We start from the raw sequence: 24,402 nt of genomic DNA on the forward strand, positions 1-24,402 counted from the left end.
TTCCCCACATTTCCAAGAATGACTTCTCGTGGCATCCCGCTACAGTTGTGGCATGTCTCATATTGAGCTGTTGGTTTTGTGTGTAGGTGGATGGAGCAATGAAAATAGAAATGGAGTGAGGTTTTTAGTCTTGTGTTGAGAAAGTGTCTTGCAACCTGCACACATCTTGTGGCTGAAAGCACCTTCGACGATATACTACAGGATGGTTTTTTTTACTGTGAATTCGACCTTGTTGAATTGTTGCAGTAGTACATTTAAGAACAAAATTGCAGAAACTCAAGGAACATTAATTAATGTCTGCCTATTTTTGTAAAGTGTTTAGTAGATTTTCCTAGACTGAAATGTCCTCTTGCTTCGCATTGAGCATCAAACAGCCGTCCCCTTGGCCCTTGACTGGTGATTCACTCATGCTGAAATGTTTGGGAGTCTCAGCGTTTGAATGGCAGACCTAACAGATGCTTTTTGCTGGCCAAGAGGGGGAGACTTAGCCGAGCGTCTTCCACGGCTGAGTACTGCAGAGCTCTCCATGGTGCTGAAATGAAGACATAGAGCTGGGGGATCAGCAATCACTTCAGCATGGGCTTGCAAAGACCAATCACAGTTCACTGCTTTATCCTCTTGCTCCGTCAGTAACCTTAACTCTAAAGGTACCATGAGATGCCCTATCTGAACTTAAATCAGACACCTTAAGGGTCGAAGTAAGAGTGAGGTAAAGCTCAGTTCCACAATAAAACTAGTTTTATTTAGCCATCCAAATACTGTGGATGAAGTTTGATTTTATGAGACATAATGAGAAACCTCCCATAACATCTTTTTATTCTGCTTCTTTTATATACCTGTGTCATTTCAAAGGTGTATCAGAATTGACATTACTTATACATCCTTCTCTTTTAAACCTTGCTTGTTGTCTCATTCGGGAAAGAAATGGCTTAACAACCATTGCATTTATCCCGCTCTGTAACAGATTCATAATTTTATCGGTGGTTGAATCTGACACACAAGCCACGTGTTTGTTATCTCTCGACTCCAGGCTTTCCGTTGTCCGTAGCAGCAACAGCAGCAGCAGCAGCAGCCACATTTCGCAATGACTGGAGCACCTTCCATGGCTTTTGTGTTTTGCAATTAACTTATTGATCTCCCTCTTGGATGAATGGATAGTGAATATCATCACTTGTGAAAAAAAGAGTTTTGGCTGAAATGAAATACAACATTGGTCTTTCTTTGCCACCATCCTCTCTATCGCTGTCGCTGGATTTCTCTGCTCCCCCTCTGTCTCCAGGGCTCCCTGCAGTGAATTGCTGTCAGTATGTTTTATATCAAGGCAAGCTCTTTTGTCTACACATTTAGAGCAGCAGCCTAGTATTTGACCCTTCCCCCCCACACACACACATTCGTCTGTGTGCATTCCCAAGGGAGTCAGCCATTCCTGGGTATTCAAACAGATCCTTTATAGAATTTGTATTTCTATCTGCATGCCAGTTTTATCAATAGTGATGACATAACAAATGCCTTGAAGCCAAGGGAAAAAAAAGAAGCAATACTGACTCACCATATGGATTACACTGAATATTAATTACATGAACTTTATTTTAAACTTACCTCATCTTTAAAATAATTATACATGTATGCAGCATCTTGAAGACCTTGAGATGTTTGAATATGTCTATCAGGCTGCTTGAGAATGAATGTGTAGCCTTGTTTAACAGTGTGTGTGTTTCGTGCACTGCGTCCCCTGTGAATTGTTTTGCTGATCACTATTCAATTGCAAAGGGTAAGTAGGGTGTGTTGCTGGGCTACCGAAACATGTATGCTTCGGTGTGTACATGTGTTTGCATCCCATTTTAGTGTGTACACTCTGTCTTTATAACATCTATACAGAGTAATTCACAGATACAGACACGGCAGCCTTTGTTGCTTCAAAACAAATAACAGCTGTAAACTGCAGCTTCTCTCACACACCTCTGCACAATGCGTGTTAGGAAATGAATGAAGATGCAAAAGACAAGAAAACCCCATTATTGATTGGGTTTTATGGCGCTGTTCTATAATTGCTAGTTTCCGAGCTCTGGAGTGGAAACGGAGGCAGATCATGCCACTGGGCTTTGGTGATGCTCTATTTCTCGGTTGAGGATCCTCCTCATGCTTCTCGTTTGTGATGTTGATTATTTCCTGTGCTGATGCCTTGTCGAGTATAAAGCCACGAAACAAATTGACCCCCAGAGGGAAAGTCAGAGCCCCCCCCCCCTCTTACTGCCCTGATAGCTTTTGCATCTGTTACCTTGCATCTATCATAGTGGGCTATGAGAAGGAAAGGCAGTGGAAGGAAATGCTCAGGCAGTGATTACTCACTAAACATAATAACATCGCTACAAGAGCAGTTAGAGGCTCAAATAGGTTGTAGGAGATCGCAGATAAAATCTAAAATGAAATTACTAGTGTCATTGTATTTAAAAATAAATAAATAAGGAAGCGCTATAAACGATATATTAAATCAGTTTTCTTTTAAAGGAGCCGGTGATGGCTAAAGTCCTCCAACATGTTAAACTGTATTTTATAGTAGTACTGTGATAAAATACATCTTTCTGATAATCTTATTGTTTGACGATAAAAATGAACACAGGAATGTTTAAAGGAAAGAAATGGAAAACAAACACATTCCGGTACTTCTTAACATTGATGCAAAAATATTAAAACATTTGACAAATCCATAAATCTGGGCTGCGGCAATAGTCTAGTGTAGTGTCTACGGACTTTTCTTTGCTAGAGAGAGTCCCCTCCATTACAGGTTGCATATTATAAGCAGTTTAGTTACCAAATGTAACACTCTACACATATTCAAAAGGCAAAAGTACTTATAGCTAATACATAATATTACAAGAAATAAGCAAAGATTAGATAAAGGCGTACCATCTCACCACTGTATACGATGATATTATCCCAACCAGCCAATCAGAGCGTACTTGACTTTTAGGGATACGACTTCAATAAGGCTGAAACAGAGCATTTCAGAAGGAGGCTGAGGACAGCTATTCTCAGAGAGACAGTATGAAAAAAAGATTATGTGCTTCTGAATATTTAAAGCAGAAAAAAGGCAATATATGTTTACTATAATATCCGAAAATCTCAACAAATATAGACCAAGGTTAGGAGTGGAGAGACATTTTTTACAACAACAAAAAAAAATGCACTCCTGTGTTTTTCGATTTCCGGCAATCCAAGAGCATTAAGGCAGTAATCCTGTGTGTGTGTGTGTGTGTGTGTGTGTGTGTGTGTGTGTGTGTGTGTGTGTGTGTGTGTGTGTGTGTGTGTGTGTGTGTGTGTGTGTGTGTGTGTGTGTGTGTGTGTGTGTGTGTGTGTGTGTGTGTGTGTGTGTGTGTGTGTGTGTGTGTGTGTGTGTGTGTGTGTGTGTGTGTGTGTGTGTGTGTGTGTGTGTGTGTGTGTGTGTGTGTGTGTGTGTGTGTGTGTGTGTGTGTGTGTGTGTGTGGGGGGCTCTCCTCCTTCCACTGCTCCTAACACTAGGATGGGTCAAATGCAGAGACCGCATTTCGTTGTCCTAGTACTTGTACTCTGTGCAATGACAATAAAGTTGAATCTTGAATCTTCATCTTCCTGAGCTGTCATTATCTTCAGGGTTGGGTGTAAGAGGGCCGTAATTATGGCTTCGCTGTGTGGGTGCTGAAGAGGAGCAATCACGCTGAAGTCATGAAGTCTGACAAGTGATTGGTCTGTCTGTCTCTCTGTGTGTGTGGGGGAGTGGTATTGTCTGTGCAGGTGTTCATGTATATGGAAACCGGTGTGCGCACCTGAGTGTCTGATTATACATCCGAGTGTGTGTACGTGGGTTTATCTCTCTGTCTGTCAGCCAGCGGAAGGGGGGCTAGCCTTATCGTCAGAAATAGAAACAAGCCACCATGACACTTTTATACACGCCGACAGGGATGGAAACAGAGCAGCAGAGAATAGAATTGGTTCCATCTATCTTTTCCTCTGCGTGTCTAATCTTGTTTTCCTCCTCTAATCAAGGCAGGCTTCTGATGGGACTAATGTGGACAGAGTGAGGAGTGTTAATTGGTCACTGATTCAACTGTAACACCTCGTCGTGAGTCAAATAGTGGCTCTTGGCATGGTGACCTGACACTGACGCACATTCTGCTGTCATGCAACAGCTAGTCCCAGTCACACATCTTTCACTTGTATTGCCGCGAAAATGTTTTATCTCTAATACGACAGCTTTACAGAGGCCGGGTTTAGCTTGGTAATCCTCTATTAGTGAGTGGATTTGGATTCTGATTGATTTCTATAACCAAAGTTGCTGAGCTTTCTTTAACAACATGTTTTTCCTACACTGTTTTTCTGGTTTCTCAAAATACTTCATGTTTTGATATGAGGAGAGCGGTTGTATCTCTCTGAAGCCTCCTTGTTTTTATAGGTTTTCCATCCAGGCACAGAAACTCTAAGTGGTATACAGAGACAACAATTGTACAACGATGCTGGCAGCAGCTGTTTGTGTACGCCAATTCTGTGGCAGAGGCGACTGCTGGGATTTGGCGCTTGGATGATTTTCCATCTGAGTTTATGAGGCTGATGATAAGATGGAGGACAAAGACAAAAGGGGGGGAAGAGGAGCAGAAGGAGCACAAAATCCCAGAGGAAGGGGAAGAGAAAGATGGATTAGATGGCAGATAGAAGAAGAAAGTGAAGGATGCAGCTGAGTGGTGATTGACACTGATATGAGGTTGATGATGGGGATGATTAGGTCCATTAAGTCAGGGAGGACTCAGCACTCTCAGGCTATGTTTACACTGGAGACCCTCGATGCTCAGAGCCAAAACACTGCTCATTTTACAAAACATGTTGGTAGGTTTGTGTGCTATCGGTTATTTAGGTATCATACCACAAGCAACATTTATTCTCAACTCAAGGAAAGTATTAGAACACAATTTAATAATTTGTGTACTTCCAGAAATTCAAATGAAAAAAGAGTAAAAATCCTGTTGTTTATAAAGGTTGCTGAATTACCTATTTCCATGTTTCAAGGTGGTGATTAAATCAAGTTTTCGATAGGTTGACATAATGGAATGAATACATCTTTAGACGAGGAAAGCCCTGTTTTCAGAAAAGTCCTGCATTTCCCATGTTTATACACGTTTGAATGTTTAGGAAAGTGTTGCTCTTGGATGGAAATGGTCTCAAAAATGTGCCACTGGAATTTCAATAAAAGGCGTATATTATAAATGATGATATGTAAATATGTGTCCACTTTGGATCAATTAGACTGATCACTGGATTGAAAGAAACACATTATCGTGCTTCATTTATAATATAATGTGATAATAATTTCACACACACCCCCAACTCCTTATTTATGAAACTAGATGCGAATTCCAATTTTGGCTCATGATTCATTTCTCTTTATCAAGGGACTTTGCTTATAACTTTTCTTTTATTGGTGAATCTGATACACAAAGTCCTGTTATGTGTCAGGCGAAGGTTAACAAGAGGGATGATGGACTTCAGAAAAATAGCATGGACTCGCATCTACATGTCAGACAAAGGCTAATGCGTCAGGACCCTAAAGTTTCCCACTGTTATGGCAATGGAAAGTCGGACGTGCTTGAAAGGCTGAGTGTTGTTGCTGGTGACATCCGCTCTGAAACTCCAGCTTGCAAATTGGACCATAGGTGGCATTAGTCACCGCCATCAGCACAGAGTGGGTGGGCGACAGTTGAGTGCCGCTAGACTTCTCTTCAGCAGCACAGTGGCTCGTGTTTAAGAATTACCATTGTTATAACAGTGAAGCAGAGGCCCCTGACATTGTACCTCCTGCCTGTTTTATGACATTGTCCGGGGGTAGTTTTTCTAAGGATTTGTGCAGCCACTAAGCCGAAACTGGAATGTGAAAATGAGGAAGAAGCGAGGCATTCCTGAAAAGCTCGGATTCATTTGTGTTTTAACACAGCGGAAGTATTAGTAAAATGAACACAGCGTGCTTAAGCTGAAAGAAATGAGTGTGTGTCTCCTAAAGCTTTTTATTACATTACAGTAGATGAGTGCACAATCTCAGAGGGATATCTCAAATCGGACAGACCAGTAAAGGTACTGCTGCTAAGAGAGAATTATCAGCGGGCTGCAGATCAGAGAAATATATTTTTTTAACTCTTTTGAAATGTTTAATCTCTTCTGGGTCTCTGCGTCTTTGTGCCTGGAAGTCTCTGGAGCACTTGCCTGTTTAGCCCCCATGCTTTGTCTTAGCAACTTAATTAGCATTTGTGGAGTTTGCTTGTCAGACTTCAATAGGCAGCTATGATGTTAGAGGCGTGTGGATGAAGTTGTCAGCACCATGGAGGGGAGTTCCACTGGCGTGGGAGAGTGTTGAGACCTGCAGCGTCACACAGAGGATTAGTCAGGAGTCACACAACACAATCCCCTCCACCGATTCCCAGAGATCTAATTAAATATGCACAGCCTAAACACTGAAGCGCCATTTCAATTGTAAAACATCTCCCTGGTTTTGTAAGCAGTTATACATATTTGCCCCAATTACGATCCGCCTAAAATACCAAAAACAATTTAGATTAATGTTTCTTATTTGCATTTGCATTGTCATTAACAGGATTTCACCGTGTGGCAGCCTTGGAGTTAAGCGTTATTTGTTCTTCTATACTGTCTGTTCTTTTTAAACCCTATCTACCAATTACATTTGTGTTTATTCAAACACAATCTGTTATTCCTGCTGTCAATATCATTAACGGTAAGTTATATATACAAAGCGTTATACGATAGGCCTCATTCGTAAAGTATTCATCTGATTCAACAGCCTATTTGTCTAATATCTTTTTAAACATGTCAGGACACCCATTAGCATTTAGATGGCACAGTTGTGATAATTTAACTCAAATTAGCTGTAACTGATGTGGGCTCAGTACTTTTGTATATTCAAACAGTGGATACATTATAATTTATTTAAAATATTAACATTTTATAACGTTTTGACATTGGACATGAGATTTAGATTGATCTTATATTTTGATTCAGCTTAAATATGTGTTTCTGACCTTATAAACTGCATGACATACTTTATGTACAGCTTATCGGATGTTTATTTGAATGAAAGGAATAATGAAACACTATTTTGTCAAACAACCACATTTTTAATAAATTGTTTGTCAATAATGTATCAAAGGATCGGAAGATTTTATTCAAACTTAATTAAATATAACACTGAAACACATTAGCATAATATATCATGCTGTCAACAGAAGATTGAGCCAAAAGTTGAAATGTGTCAACAATTTCTTTTCTTTATTTGATCCTAGTAAGCATCCCTGATTTATAAAAAGCTTCATGGGACATTGTAAGTAGGCCGTGATTCAAACAGTTTAGGTACAAGGGTCATTACTGGAAAAACTGCGCTGTGATGAATAACTAAAGCGGAGATTCAAAGGTGTGACTTGTGCCCAATTACAAAAGATCTATATAAAAGAACAGGCAAATAAAAGCCTTATTTTATGCAACTATCAACACAACAGCGGCTTTCTGGCACAGCGTCATGCTGGGAGCGCTTGTTTTATACATGAATATGTTGAGTATGGCCTGTTTGTCTTTAATGTGGTGGCCTATAAAAGTTATAAAGGGACATAGTTAATGAGCATACACTCGTTTTCAGAATTGTATTTGGAAGCACATAGAATAAATGATGCACAATTCTGCACCAATAGTATTTCCTTACTCTTACAAAGGGACTCTCATGTTTTCAGGGCACATATACGACATTGAAATGAAGATAATGTTTCTTTTTAATGGATGCAACTTTGGCTCTACCAAACCCACTTTACACAAGTGAATATTCTTCATTTTTGAAAGAGAACATAAGGTTATGACCAGTAAATGGGCAGTATAACCTTTTTGCACGAAACAGCCATTGGCAAAACGACAGTCGGAAAGCAAAAGCATCCGTGTGTGTGTGTGTGTGCGTGTGTGTGTGAACTCTCCCTTCTGCGTACGCCTGCCAGTGGCATTGGCTAGACTTCTTCCTCCTCTCTAGTTGTGCTGTGCTCAGGCAGACAGCTCGCCCACAGCAGCGCCAGCTCACTGCCTTAATATGTTTTGACAGAGGAGGCATTATCACCACACTTGACACACTCATCTGCAGCAGGGAGCATGAAGCCCAGGCGCTCCTAATGAGTACGCAGCCTTTAAAGGGAGGCCTGGATGCTCCCCACGACTTTAATTATCTTAATAGCTTTAGAGTGTTCCTAAAGGCAGAAAGAGTAGGAAATGAACCCGTTTCACATGTGCTCTATACCAGAAAGAATCCCTGATTGGTAAATCTTGTTGTTTTCTCTAAAATATAATTCATGTATTTTTGAGCTCTGCTGCCTTATTTTGCTACTGTACCAATTTCAATATCAAAGCCCCTCTGTCCCAGCATGGTCTCTCTCCCAAAAACTCTTCCTTTCTTTTTTTTCTGCTTTCTTTCATGTTCTCAGTGGCTGGAAGGTAGTCATCTTGCAGTATCTGGAATTTGTTCAAGTATATTTGCCAAGCGTTTCAGAGGGGAATGCTATAACAGCTATACCCAGACAGTACTTGGCTAATAGGCTTCACTGCAGCTCTCTCTCCCTGGTTTATATCCCTGCGTGTGCTGCCCTTATAAATCCAGCCTGAACCTGATATAATATATGTAGATACCCAGTGTGAATCTGAAGCCATTGAATGTGGCTCCTTATTCTGCAATGATTCTTAAGCTCTGGCTTCATTTAAATATGATCTGCATCTGTAATGCCCAAATATGCCTGCATTATATGAGCTGAAGATGAGACATATTTACCCATCTAAAACTTCTACTGTATTCTTGCACACAGGAGGATAAACTGGCAAATTATACCAAGCAAGTTCTTAATACATTTAAATGTATATCATGTATAATGCTTTAGATTGCTGCTAAATTAGAGCGTAATTTGCCTTATTTTCCACTGGTTTGAGTGCAGGTTCATGCAGTTTTTGATGTTTCTGAAACATGTTAAGGGTGTTGAGCAGCTTGTTCAAGGGCACTGTATTAGTACGACCTGACGGGAGATAAAAACCCAGGGCCATACTGCCATCTGTGTCATTACGTATACAGTGCATTACCTTGGCACTGGCTAAAGCCTGTTCCTTGTAGTACAGCATGTTTTCCCACTGCTGCTGATTTTCAGATTAGACTTAAAAAGCCTGCATTTCTCTGCTTCACCACAAGGCGTCTCTGTGCTCAAATCAGTGTTTATAGACCTGTTTCTGCTACTGATGAATTTATCTGCATCCTTTTTCTCTGTCAGTGTCAAGCAAGTTGTTTATTTTCCTGTATGTCATTAATTTGCACTGAATTGATACCAGTTACAGAACCTCCGCAAGAACAGATCTGTTTTGATTGATACATACAATAATTGATCTGCCTTTTTTAAGGTATGGTTTCATTGTTTTCTTTCACGGACATCATAATGGCAGTAGAATGCATTATTAGATTTGTATTAAAGATTGAAAATATTCAAGACAAATCAAGATTGTCAAAGGATAAACAATCACAATGTTTTCATGTTTTTTGTTTTGAATTGGCCACCTGCTTTTGGATTGTGGACAAAAAAGGGCTTTTAGTTGTATCGTCGTGATGATTAGAAGACTAGAAGTTTTGAAATCTATTTTTTATTTTACATGATTTTACCTTGTTAAATAGGCCCTTGCAAATAAATACATTTTAGCTTGCCATGAAATGCATTGAGTGTATGTGCTGGGTGTTGCTGTTTGGTCGTTAGGATATGAGTGGAAGTACAGAAGATACCAGGTTCAGTCGGTAACCATAACATTATCATCAATGCCTTATACAGGCATATTGTGTCATACATCAGCAACTTGGGCTAAATCAGTACAAACAGTCTGTTGTATACCAGGGCCAAACTGGTCCACTGGATCTGTCAGAGTTAAGTTTTAGCTCACACCCCCAAACTTTAATTTTCCAGTTCAGCATTAAATCATCTCTTCACAGGCCTCCCTCTCTAATGCTGAGGCTACTAACAATGGATAATTGAACGTGTTTCCTGAAGGCGGAGTTCCAAATGCCATGCGCAGTGAATGTGGATTGTATTAAAGGTTGCCTAAATGCATTGCTGATGAGATTTCAGCTCATATGGTTGCTCAGGGCAACATTAGAAATAAACTGCTTCCAGTAAACACATCTCGACAGGCCCGCAGATCATTGTTATAAACAGGAGATAAGGAATATCAACCCATCTTTACAAAAAGCTGTCAGGGTTGGGGAAACTGGACCCAAGTGCAGTAAATCAAGGGGAAGCAGGTAAGGGTGAAAAACAAAAGCAAGCTTTATTCAAAAGCTGTTAATGAAATCACGAATCAAGGGGAACACAGGACATGAAAAACTTAGCTTCAGACATGAAGGGCAACAGGAACAGGCAGGTAACATGGAAGAAAGGAAGAAAGGGAAGAAATGACAACGACTGAACAACAGACAAAAGGGAAACAGGGACTAAATACACATGGGTAATCACAAGACGAGAGACTGCTGGAAGGGGGGAGGAGAAACACAGGGGCAACAGGTGAACACAATGACACAATTAGGCGCAGGAGGGAAATGCAGACAGGAAGTGAAGCTTAACGAGTGACACAAAGACATGACAGATACGAAACACGGATCATGACAGAACCCCCCTCTCAAAGGGCGGATTCCAGACGTCCCAACAAAGTCCAAAAAATCCAACAGGGTGGGCTGAGGGGGTCTGGAGGAGGGACGCATGACCAAGGCCACAAGGGTGGGTGGAGGGGGTCGACCCGGGGGCAAGGCAGAGGACGAGAAGGGTGTCTCGGGCTGACGGCCCACGGGCAAGGCAGAGCATGAGACAGAGCACGGACAGGCCTTGTGGCAAGGGAACTTCAGAGGCCGGAGACAGGGGCGGAGGCAAGGGCATAGACCATGGCGAGGGAACTCTGGAAGACGACCTGGAGGACAGTGGAATAGCTCCGGAGGGTGGCGAGACAGTTCCGGAGGACGGCCTGGAAGGCGGCGAGACAGCTCCGGAGGGCGGCCTGGAAGGCGACGAGACAGCTCCGGAGGATGGCCTGGAGGACGGCCTGGAGGACGGCCTTGAGGACGGCCTGGAGGACGGCCTGGAGGACGGCGAGAGAGCTCCGGAGGATGGCCTGGAGGATGACGAGAGAGCTCCGGGGGACGGCCTGGCAGGCGGCGGGACGCCTCTGGAGGATGGGCTGTAGGACGGACTGGAGGACGGTGGGCTCGAGGCCGGCAGGACCGCTCCGGAGGAAAGTAAGGAGCAGGAGGCAGCAGGGCCACCGAGGAAACAGGAGCACCAGTCGGAGGGACCCCTGACGGGACATGAGCTGTTGTCGGCGGGACCCCAGTTGGCACTGGCATCAGCGGGACCCCCGAAGAGGCAGGTGCAGAGGCTGGCAGCACCACCGACGGGATATGAACTAGAGTCGGCGGGACATGAGCTTGAGTCGGCGGGGCCCCCGACTGGAAAGGGACATGGGTTGGTGGGATCACCAACGGAACAGGTGTCGGAGGGACGACCGACTTGATGGCGTGAGTCGGAGGGACCCCCGACGGGACATGAGCTGTTGTCGGCGGGACCCCAGTTGGTACTGGCATCAGCGGGACCCCCGAAGAGGCAGGAGATGGCTTTGGCAGGAACCCGGGTAGTACTGGCGTCGGCGGGACCCCCGAACAGTCAGGTGCAGAGGCTGGCAGCCGCCGACAGGACAGCAGGGGCTGGAGTGGGCCGGGCCGCCGACAGGACAGCAGGGGCTGGAGTGGGCCGGGCCGCCGACAGGACAGCAGGGGCTGGAGTCGGCCGGGCGGGCGACAGGAAAGGCGGGGCTGGAGTCGGCCGGGCCGCCGACAGGACCGCAGGGGCTGGAGTCGGCCGGGCCCCCGACAGGACAGCAGGGGCTGGAGTCAGCCGGGCCCCCGACAGGACAGCAGGGGCTGGAGTCGGCCGGGCCGCCGACAGGACAGCAGGGGCTGGAGTCGGCCGGACTGCAGCTGGGAGCATGGCAGCCAGGGCTTGGCCTGGAAACATGGCTGCTAGGGCCGGAACTGTAGACGGGTACGCGGCTGCTAGGGCCAAAACTTCAGCCGGAAGCGTGGGTGCAGGAGGCTTGGCTGAAGGAGGCTTGGCTGAAGGAGGCTTGGCTGCAGGAAGCGTCATGGCTGTGACACGAGGTTTAAGGAAAGGGTGCAGGCTTTCTGGGGAATTGACAAATGTCCTTAAATAGTCCGGCAGTGAGTTCTCGAACCATGGCTTAGCTGCCAATTCCCGGCATGCCTGAAGAAGAGCTGCATCCTGAGCCTCTTTAGAACCTGCTCTCCTCCACTGTCCATAAATACATAAAATGTTGTAGGAAAACTCCACAGGAGCATCCTCAAAAAGTACTGCTGGGTCCATTTTTGGTGTTCGGTCGTCCTGTCAGGGTTGGGGAAACTGGACCCAAGGGGAAGCAGGTAAGGGTCAAAAACAAAAGCAAGCTTTATTCAAAAGCTGTTAATGAAATCACGAATCAAGGGGAACACAGGACATGAAAAACTTAGCTTCAGACATGAAGGGCGACAGGAACAGGCAGGTAACATGGAAGGGATCAGGGAAGAAATGAAGACGACCGAACATCAGACAAAAGGGAAACGGGGACTAAATACACATGGGTTATCACAAGATGAGCGACAGCTGGAAGGGGGAGGAGAAACACAGGGGCAACAGGTGAACACAATGACACAATCAGGCACAGGAGGGAAATGCAGACAGGAAGTGAAGCTTAACGAGTGACACAAGAGGGGAAACCATTTCAAAATAAAACACACAACACAAAGACATGACAGATACGAAACACGGATCATGACAAAAGCTGTGTTTTAATTGTTACAATGTAGGAACTGGTCATTTTTACCAACTTTAAATGGTCATTACCATCAATAAGAGTCAAAGATTTTGATAGTCAATTTAGGATATCTTGTATCCAAATACAACTCCATAAATCACAACAAACTGTCATGGCATTTTTAAATAAGTCAGGCTGTATAGATGATTTATGACACATTATTGTCCATATACAGTATAGCAGTGCTGCTGGGGATTTCTGCCTTAGAGAATAAGAAATCACTTTTTTGAAAACTACCTTTGCAAGACAATAGCCTACAGGTTATTAGGGGCAAACACTTTAGTCCTGGATGTCACCAGGAATCTGAGGCATTAGCTAATGCTAACTTTAAGTAAATGGGAAACCATTTAATGTTATGTTATATACGTATATGTCTATAACTTGGAAGTTCTCCAAAAGTACTGTGTTGCGCTGCAGTGCCTCACTATTTCCTACAGAGTGAATTGATAGGACAGGCCAGAGCTAATCAGTTAGCATGCTTACTTCGGTAGCTCTCTCTGCAACACAACACATGTGTTTGCCATAACGTCAACACTGTAACCTCTTTACTTTCTCTAGAAATTGTGGGTTCATTTGACTTTTAGTTCTGCCATATCTTACACAATATAACTTTAACACCTGTGCACTATTGACTGCAAACCTGGAAGTTGGAGTACCCTCTGGATAATATTTTCCCGATACAAACTGTGATCTTCTCTTCTTGTTTACACGTTTCATTAGGGTGTTACAGTTACTTGCAACTTTTCCACATCCTTTAAGTCGGATGGATTAGAAAACAAATGAGCTATGCAATTTGTAACTGAATGTTCCTGCTGGACTGGGAGCCTGTGCATTTCCCACTCTCTGCTTAATATATGCTGTGAGCTGCTCAGGCCCTGTGAAACAATAAATCAGTTAAACCTTAAGGACACTTTGATTTGTGTTTGCTCTCGTAGTCTGCAGGCTGTGAAAGAACCTAATCAACGTCACACTCGAAACGACATCCGCTGTAAACACAATTACTCGTGTTTAATTGAATTAGTTGTATGCTTCATGTGTTTTATATCTACTTTAACAGCGGGAATTTTGACTCACGTTATATAGAGTTGCTGCACAGTAAATATTTACCTACGGCTGATAAAATCATAATACATCTTCTAATGTTTCCAAGTATACCCCATTACTAAAAAACTTGCTTTAAAAAGCTATAAACACCTTATTAACTTATGCTTTCCCTGAATAAACTGAGATAGATCATGGTATTATGGTTCATGTACTCCAGGTGTCACGTGTTTCATGTAAATGTAAAATCATCCCATCATGCAGTGTTTATCCAGGCCACCTGCTCATCAGTCTGTTGCATCTCACTATCCATGGCGTATTTTAAACCATAAAAATATTAGAAATGAGCTGACTAATGACGATTTCTCCACAGTGAGCACAGCTTGAAATAATTCCATTTTCCATTCAGTAACCTTTTACTAATTAAGAAGATGCATTTGCTTAACAATCAGTAGGAATCCTAAAGGCAATACACAGTTGGAGATGACGAAGGCAATTCGTTGGATCATTTGATCATCTTTGTTATGTAACCCGTTGGTGTTGGTTTATCGGTGCGGTTGACGTTACATCGTGACGACGCGTGAATCTCAGAGACGCACGGGACCTCACATCTCCATCAGGAATGGAGAATCTCTCGATCAGCAGGAGTCAGGCAGGTGCTCCCCTCACTGTGTCTGAAAGGAACCTGTGATGCGGCAGGGAGGGAGCTGCTCTCCCTCCGCCTTCGTGTAGCACCAGTGAGACGGGGATGCGGTTTTCCAGCAGCGTCGGTCTCTGAGTCTGCTGTGACACCAGGAGGAGGAAACATATTGCCCGCTCTCAGCTGGAGGTACCGCTCGGGAGGCAGAGAGCCATGGCAGGCGCTAAGCTTACGCCCTCTCCCTCCGAGATCGACCCAGACGTGAAGACCGAGGCGCAGAAAACCCCCCAGCCCACATGGGTCAACCCCTCCAGCCCTCTCCGGACCATGGGCTCCTTCGGGAGCGATGCCGGCCAAAGGTAGCTGCCGCAGATCCGCAACTAAAGCCGCATGTTTTTGAATGCAGCTCGCTTGCACAGATCCGAGACAACATGGTGCTGCGACTGCAAGTGCATGCTGCATAAAGTCTCAGTAATAACTTGGAATTATCCTTGGGGCAAAGGTTGCGCGGTGATCGATGTACCATTAAATCGGTTAAGCCGTTAATTCAGATTTCACACGGATAGTAATGTGTAAGCGTCCTACTACAGTATATTTTCCCCATTGAGCTTTAACGTTAATGCATGCAGTGAGGCACTTTCGTTACAGACAGCTGAATGATTGCTTCTGCCGTCAATCATTCCCCTCTCATTTAATGGGCTGCAGTGTAGCCTGATAGTGATGACATAATATAGTGGATGCTGCATTCTCATCACAATTTTATGTTGTTTTGTTTTATATTTTATAGGGTGTGAAAATGTTGTCATGCCAATTCATTCAAAGCTGAAGATATGTATGTGCATAATGCATCCAGATTAAAAGATACAATAAAGATGCAAACCACAGGAGATTATGTTGACATACCTCCAAAAAGACATTTCAGCATATGTCTGCGCCACTCAATAGCACCTGCACACAGGCTTTCGCCGTCAGGATACTGTGATGCCATTTGGTAGACAAATTAGATTGAGGTCTGTGTGAGATGGCATGAACCAGTTGCAACTGAGATGAACTAAATGTTTTGTTCCCCTTTCAGCGAAGTAAGAACTCTAGATATGCGGGCATGTAGACATTACAACTCAGATTGGCTCTTAATAGAGGTTGTTTGAGGTCGGTTTGGCCGAAAACAGGAATATTGTGCTTGTTTGGCAGTGTTTCTGAGACTACTGCACAGCCAATATGCTGGTGGTGCGGTGTGGTGTTTGGTCTCTCAGTATTTACTTCACATACTTGTCAATATTTATTTCAGGGTATTGACATTTGTTGCAAATGTTTGGGATCAGAAGTTTGGTATCTGCTGCAGTAGCATTTGTTATATCATGCATATGTTTTGATAGCAAGAGTACCAACTATGGCATAGGGGACACAATACATATATTGTATTCAAAATGTCAGTCAATGTAAATTGACATGTTATTGTAAATCATCAGGGATTATTACTTCAATCATTAGAATGGAGCTGTAATTGTTTCATACATATTATATATTAATAATCTGCTAGCTCTCCCTCATTCATTTTCACATGAATAGACCCATTGAGAAATTGTCAGCGTTGCAGTTTCACAACAAATACTTGAGGCATACAATTTTCCAGTTAACTGAATATAAAGACCTCTGCAAAGATTTCCACTGGGGCAATACATCTCTAGCTTAGCTGTTATTTTGGAGGACAGACCTTGAAGGATGTCATGATGTGTTAGGGAGTTGGCAGTAATATCACGTATTAGCAGACGGATTGGCCTCAAAGGTGGGTCAGAAATTCTTGAGATGTTTATTGAAGAACATCTTTCTATCTACCATTATTCTACCTTTTTTATTCTGGAGAAGTTAATGCAGAAATAATACCCCAAAAAGTCCTCTTGCAAGTAAATGATTGTACCCAATTAAACCTCCACACTGTTAGATATGCAATGTGGTACCTCCCAAATGAGGCTTTCTCTTGTTAATATTCTGACGTTCTTTGATTAAAAATAGCACAAATCACAGATATGGACATAGTTTATTATGTTAACTTGCATATACACAACAAGAAATGCAAATACTGTGAGGTTCAGATAAGGATGTAAAACATATGATATTGAGGTTAAGTGAACTTGCTTCTCACGTAGTTTTAAATGTCAACAATAGTGATGAATGAATGTTTGAGCTTTACATGACAGAACGATCAATAAATTACAAGCTCTCATCTCATCATGACTGTATTGAATGAGACCCTTGGAACCGGAGAGTCACCTGTTCAAGCCTTGCACGGACCAAGTACAAAGTGTGGACTTGTAGCTGGAAAGGAGCCAGCACTCCTGATGCCCGCAGATCTGTCAGAGCGATCAAAGTGTTAGTCTTACAGAAGACCAGTAAGTCAGCTGACAACTGCTCTGAACGGGCAAGGAATAGATTGCTTTTAAATCACATTTGAAAAGTTGAAAAAGATTGGTGCATGGCTATATTGCAATGCCAGACAGTATTCATCTGATGTACTCTCTGCAAATGGCTGAGGCTCTAACATGTAATGCACCTGTTGGCCAGTTGCCCTGAGCAACTACACTTGGACCACTATCAATCATTCAAGAGGTTGCCACTCATAGCAACAAGTTATTCTATGTTAAATGAATACAACCTTGATCGTGTCCTTTTACTTCACTCTTTTAGGAAATACAAAACTATTTTACATATATTTCTTAACTCCATACATTTGTTATGTATTTCCACACAGCGCCCCTGTATGTGTCCTCCAGACAGACAGGATGTTGGAAAGCTTTTTACATTGTGTAATGTTATAAGCGTGGGATTTGTGTCCAGCTGGCCCGAGAATAAAGGCTTGTGGAGGGTGGAGCGAGAGGATCAATATTGTGGTCCATTTACTACACTATTTTCTAAAAGAATTTATCTATCTGCATAATTTACAACACCTCGGCATTCCCTTGGTGTTTGTTGATAGGGTTCTCTATACAGAATTGACAGCTAAACACAGTAGGCAGTAAAACACTCAATGAGACTTGGAGGATGTTCAATAACAGAGGGATTGACCATCTTTTAAACTCAGGATGTGGTCAAAACAGAAACTCACGCAGATTTATCTTGGCATCCTCAGCCTCGCCACCACATTGCCTCTCTGTGAAAAATCAGTTTAGAAGATGGGCATTTGGTTTGGTATGCTGGTGTCTAATGAATCAATTGTAAGGCTCAGTGAGAGCTGTTAGTCATGTTCTCATTACCGCAGTATATAACACCGGGTGAGCTAATTTTCTTTTCCGATATAGGCCAACCGAGAATCTGGATATTTGATTGACTGATATGCAGCATAGACTTTATAGCATTCCTGACGTCTCAGCAACTCTGAGTTTCTACTGAGCGTACATGACTGTCAGTCAATAGAACTTTGGCTTTTATGAAGTTTTAAATTTGCGTTTATTTTATGAGTCTTGTACAGTCAGCAGCAGCGCTTCCTCTATATCAAAGCTGAAAGCTAGACCACGATTGTCACTATTCATGTTGTTCACTTTTTGGTTGATGCTTTCACAGTTCAATGTTTTCATTTCAAGTTTTCCTGTTTTTGCATATTTCTTTTAGTTGACAGTTAAACGGAAAAAGCTCGGTCACAGAGGGAGATACCGTGCAGGTCCTCTGCAGGATATGAAGCCGAGCTATAATGAGCATATGATAAATGCTTTACATAAGGAAGTTTTAAGGAGGAATCTGGAAGAAAGCTCTGTATTTCCAAGCAGAATATCATTTAAGGTCATTTATTCAAAACAAAAATACTGAACATTTAAGACATTGTGCATAAAACCACATAAATATAGCAGTTGAATAGTCCAGATATGGGTACCCCATGTTGTAAGTGGAGTTGACTGACACTTTTAAGTTCAGTGTCCGGGCAAATTTACTTTAAAATCTTTCACTTAATTTGAGCATCCTTCTGTGCACCAGCACCTTTACTTACCTTCACTTTTCCTCTTCTCAAACACAGCTTGTTTACACTTCAAACACTTTGCTGCAGGCACAATCTATAAATGTAGGTAAGCATATAGTGCATTATACAGTAACTTGGAAGCATTTTAGGCATGAAATATCGTGGAACTGTGAATCTCCTGCTTTGTCTTAATCCAAGGGATTTCATTAAGAGCTGCCTTGCGGGAAAGATCCAAACCGCTAAATGAGAAGATCTCTTATAATATAAATAGCTGAAAGGTGAAATACTAGTGTTTAAATAAATCCTAAGATGAATGTAGATGCAAAAGAGGAGAAGCAGTTCACTAAAAGAACTGTAAGGGTGTGTTTGTAAGCCTCTTGTCCTCGACTTGTTTACAACCTCAATTATAGTATTCTCTTTATAGTTGGAGGTTGGCCTCTTGGACGTTGTTTGCCTATTACACCAGGTTTTCTTTAAATCACAATCATTGTACTTTATCACAACGACATAGACAACATGATTGTCCCTTTTTTTTCCATCATGTTGATTACTTTTTCATCCCCTTTTCAAATTCATCGCTGCCTAATTACACTGTGTTGTTAATGATTGCACGTTAATGTCACCATTTATTCACTGTGCACCCTTCTACACAACGTGTCAGTCGGCCCTTTTGTTTGAATGTGTATTTATAATGCCCTGCTTTCACAGAACAATTACGCTCTCATTTTGATTTGAGAACCAAAGGTTTAATGAGGAGTTTTAATGTGGTCCATGGGGTAAATTAAAGTTCATACCACATCATCCGTGTTCATTAAGATGAAATCTCTTAGTAGTTGTCTTTAGTGTTGAAAATAACACCCTGGTTGCTATGCATGCTTCTTAAAAACATTCACCTTTTAAGAAGTCCTTGTATATCCAGAGGAGAAATCCAAAAGCATATGCAGTAAGTGGCCGCTAGAAGAGTCTCTGTATAACTAAGATACCGGTTTTTGCTTATACTGAACATAACAATATGTAATAGCACCAAAACATCAATCCCACTCTCCTCTCACTTGCCTTGTCCTTTTTCTTGATGGCATTACTTAACAGAGAGTCAATTAGAAAGCCTGAAGTATGTGAGTCGCTCACACTGTCTACTCTGTTTGTTATCCGAACTGAATCTGAGGCGTGCTCCAGAAAAAACTCACAACACCAGCACGGACCTTCATAATCTGAGTTGTTTACGAGGAAATGGAGAAAAGCTTCCTGCATCGACAGAGCTTAATGTTTCTGATTAATCATTTACTCGCGCTAACTCATCAGTAATCTCAATTTGAGTCCCTCCCATCCTGGCAAATAAAGGCAGTTAGCATTGATGCAAAAATCATATAAAAAGTACTGTACAATACACAGTAGCTTCACTTACAGCGAATAGGTTTTCAGCATTAAAATAAAGACCAAATACCCCCGGAGATAGTGGGGATAGCTTTCATTGACTCATGATGTACTTATTGCATTAACCAACCCCAATTAATATGAACTTGCTAAAACTTTATGATGTCAAACTTTGATAAAGACCATCATCAGTTTTGATTCAGAACTAGTTTGTTGTAAATTAACAATGTAAATGTACTGATATATGGAATAACGGATGATGCTGAATATGCATTTTTTAAATTTTACGACACTAATGGCCATACAAATTCAGTCCATCATTTTCCAATTACTGGCTCGTAGTCGTTTTCATACCTGTTCACGTTTTTTTTTTTTTATTAAAGTCACAGCTGGTACTGTTGCAAAGATACTGTTGCTATGGTTACCTGCAGTGTAATATGGGCTACCTGAAAATAAGTTTCAGCTGCTGAACTGTTTGTGAGGTCTTCTATTATTAGCTAGTTACGGTTTGTCAGAGCTAGTTTCTGTCAGGTTTTAGAAGATTTTCTTTCCAAAGGCTTTTTATAAACAACGGTATTTTAACAAATATATATTATACCCATAATAATGACACTACACGGCAAGATCCTTTTTTGTTTCGAGTTAGTTTTGTTGTTGTTGTATGTGACAACTAACTGTCTTAACCATGTCTCAAGTTACTGAAACTTACTAGTCATATTTTTGGAGGAACTTGAACTGCCTCTGTGGCATGACAAACGGTTAGGAGCTGTAGTATGTGAGAACATGTTGGCAAGCTTCCTGATGCAGTGTTGAAAACTACAAATCCCTTTTGCCCTTGGAGCTGCTGCAGAGATGGTGTATGTGAGTGAAGCCCTCCCACTTTATATCCGTCAGTCCTTGAGGCAGCTCTGAGGGAATGAAATTGAATGCATATTTTTGAAAGTGCTGCTCGTTTTGCACTTGTTGTCCCAGCCCAGCTCCGTACATGTGAATCCAGATCTGCTGCAAAGAGGGTGAGGCTTCCTTGTTGTGTGTTTTATATCATATATATAGATAATAAGATGTGAAGGGCATCTTGCTACGATGCTAACTGCAGGAATGTTTGGATTATTTTTATTTCTTTGGTTCATGATGAAGAAACAGAGGAGGAATGTGTAATATGTATGTGTCTTGTGAGCTAATGGACGCAAAGGGAACCTCTGTTTCTTAGCTAAAGCTCTCAGCAGCCATATTACATTGTTATTGCTCCTCAATGTGTTGTCCAAATGGACAGAGATCACATAAGAGGGGTTGATGTTCTTACAGTTTCCGTAATGAGCGGGCTTATCATTTCTAAATCGACCTGGTTCTGAACTACATTTCCAAAGGGACAGAAGGGAATCACACTACCAGAGTTATCCTGTGTACACTAAGCTTAACCTCTCAAGAACCTGTAAAATAAGGGATGTCTCAGTCTGTTGCATATCCTTCAGTACAGTTGAGCTTTGCTGTTTATTACAACTTTTCCCAAATAAATTCACAAATCCATTTTTTTTTTTTGTGCGTTTATTAGGTATATTTCATAAATGCCCTACAGGTCAAAAATAAACTCAAATGATATTGATATTTATCCGACAATATTATTTTTCAGTTAAATCAAGATCACCTACAGACAAACTGCTAGTGAATGACAAACTTAAGGCGTGAATGACGGTGTTCCGAACAAAAAGCATTTCCGTTTAAATCATTTTCACTTTTATGGTAGAATTACGAGAAAGCGACAGCTGAAAGAACATTATGGACATCAATAATTTGTCAAATTTGAGTGAAAGCCATTGGACTGTAGTTGAATCTCACAGCTGACGATATAATTGGTTTCTTTGTTTCTTATCGTAGGTTTTTTAATTCCTGGAATGGCACAAGTCCTACCTTGTGACCAACAACTTTTAAATTAGTCTGTTACAGAAAGCCGCAAATGGGATTACACATTCAGCTTTCCTGCTTTACTCCCCAGCAAATAGGCTTTCATTATTCACAAGCTTCAAAGGGTTCAATCAACTTAAATTATATATTTATTCATTAACTATCTGCTGAAATGTATATTTTTCAACATGCTGTGGACTTCTCCCTGAAACATTTTGCTCACTAGACTAACAGTATACTGTACTAACACATATTTGGGTTTACCGAACAGTACAAAAAAAGGCATAATACAAACGTACTTAAGTAACAGTACAGTATAGTTTACTGCGTTTCAATATTAGTGTTAAACAAACAAACAACCACAATTTAAAATGTTTATAAAAAATGATGTTCTAAAGGTAAAATCAATAACTTTATTGTATCAGGACAAACATGTTATCGATGCATAGTAAGAGATAAGATATTCTCTACAGGAGGGTGCACAGAACAAAGACACTTTGGTGCAAAAGCTGTGTTGTCTGTTTATCTTATACATCTTATTACATGTTTTCTTAACATTTCCTCGCATAACACTCGCAATTTTGAACCTTTGAAAGAAATGTGCGTAGATCTACATGCATAAAATACTACAACCCTGGGTAAGATTAGGAAATGAGTTTCCAAACAGAGGCATGACCATATAGAGTGTTCAAGTCAATATGTTCATCATCCATACAAAATGTGTGTTTAACGTTTGACCCCTTGTCCATCAGAATTGTCCATGGGTTTGTTCCTTAAAATGTCTCTCTGTCTGTAAGTTCCCTCAGTGTTACACCCTTCCCTTTTCTCCATGGTCATCTCAACCAATGAGATTGACCCAGTGGGTGTGTCCACTGATCCCCTGTGGTTTGCATCAAGCCCTCATCTTTTCAACTGAAGCTCTGTTTTTTAATTGTGTTTTCTCGCATACACCCTGTGAATTATAAGCTCACAAATACATTGTGTATTTCCCCTTGAGCTCAGATGCAGTCAATTTCCACTGTAAATAATTACATTTGCTTACATGTGGAGTGTGAAGGTGACTTGAAGGTGTGAATGAACCTTGGTGGAAAGGTCTTGACAGTTGGCTTAAACTGTGCAGTAACAAGGCAGCTGCTAAAATACAAGATCTGATCTGATATCAACTCGCTGACATCAGATCAAATCTTGCTCCTTCCTGCTGCACAGGCCAAGTCGGATTCTTCTGCAAGGTTCAATCATTGCATTCTGACTCAGAATGCAAGTGAATGCAAATAAATTGCAGTGGCATCCTTTCCTTTGCTCTTCCCTTGCTTTTCCTGCTTTCTCAACCCCACTCTCTCCTAACCTTTGCCTATCTGTGTTCATGTGTGCTACGTCCAGGTATCAAGAGGAGTACAGTATGGACTCAACCAATGCTCAGTAAGTTCCTGGCAGCATCATGCTTGCATGGCATGGATTGTGTCTGCTAAAGTAACTGTACACAACGACTGATTTACAGGCACTGAAGCACATATATTGCAGTGTCTCACTCTGGATTTAGCAAAGACTGGATGTGGACATAATGCCTTGGAGAAACCATTACCATTATCTGTAAAGAAGGCAATGATTGTCATGATAATGGTGCTTAAAATAACCCATTCATATGTGGCTACCTTTTCAACAATTGTTGTGGCAGACTAAAAGGAAATGCAGATTTGTCAAATTCGATCCCACCACAGTAAATGGTGAAAAGGCAGCTTGTGTGTTTCAATCCACTTCTTCCAGGGGTATTATCTGTTCCCTGCCTGAATGTGCAAGCTCTGTCACTGTTGTCAATGTAAGTACTGGATCTTGAAGCATTACTCTTGTGAGCGGAGATGAAATCAGACTACAATCTCTGGGTTATGTTGGTTAAATAGGTCCTGAAAACACCAACATGTCAATTGTTTGTGCTGTACTCACTGTGTACTGTGCATGCTGCTGAGTCACCCTCCATACAAAAGTGTACAATAAAGTATTAAGACTTTATTACAGTCTAGCTGCTGAGATGTGGTGATAAACAGGAGTGAAGCATGGAGGCCGCATACTGTATGCAACTGACAGTGAAAGAATGCTTAGAGATAGATAATGATTTCCCTTTCAGTTTTTTTGTTAACCCTTCAGCCTGTAATACTTAGCATCATGGGTAAAATCTAAACAATGTTGGAATGAACTTCATGCAAGGCCAATTAGTGTGTAAGATAAATGGATTTAGCCTTTGGGTAGGAAAAGAAGACATTTCGAAGCCTTTTAATGGTTTGCACTGATTTTACTGTTGATGAAGCCACCACATCCCAATAGTACCTTGAGCTAAAGCAGGAAGAACATACAACTATCACAACCAACTTTATAGGCTAAGACATCTGTCAATCAAGCAAAAATGACTCTCTTTTAATCAGTGAAAAGAGTGACTGCTTGTTTTCTAACCATCATGTATTAAATACATGATGGCAGTTCTGAATGGTTGTGGTGTGTAGCCACTTGAGTGCAGGGCTGGGTCAGTGCTACCATTGCTAGGGGAATTGCAATCCTTGGG

The 24,402-nt window shown here is 41.7% G+C and overlaps 1 protein-coding gene across 1 annotated transcript in view; it reads left to right on the forward strand.

The window, feature by feature from the left end:
- kcnt1b (potassium sodium-activated channel subfamily T member 1b) overlaps positions 1-24,402 on the forward strand; it is a 69,492-nt gene that overhangs the window by 6,201 nt on the left and 38,889 nt on the right.

Source organism: Eleginops maclovinus, chromosome 12 (assembly GCF_036324505.1).
Source record: "Eleginops maclovinus isolate JMC-PN-2008 ecotype Puerto Natales chromosome 12, JC_Emac_rtc_rv5, whole genome shotgun sequence".
In the NCBI taxonomy this organism is placed as follows: Eukaryota; Metazoa; Chordata; class Actinopteri; order Perciformes; family Eleginopidae; genus Eleginops; species Eleginops maclovinus.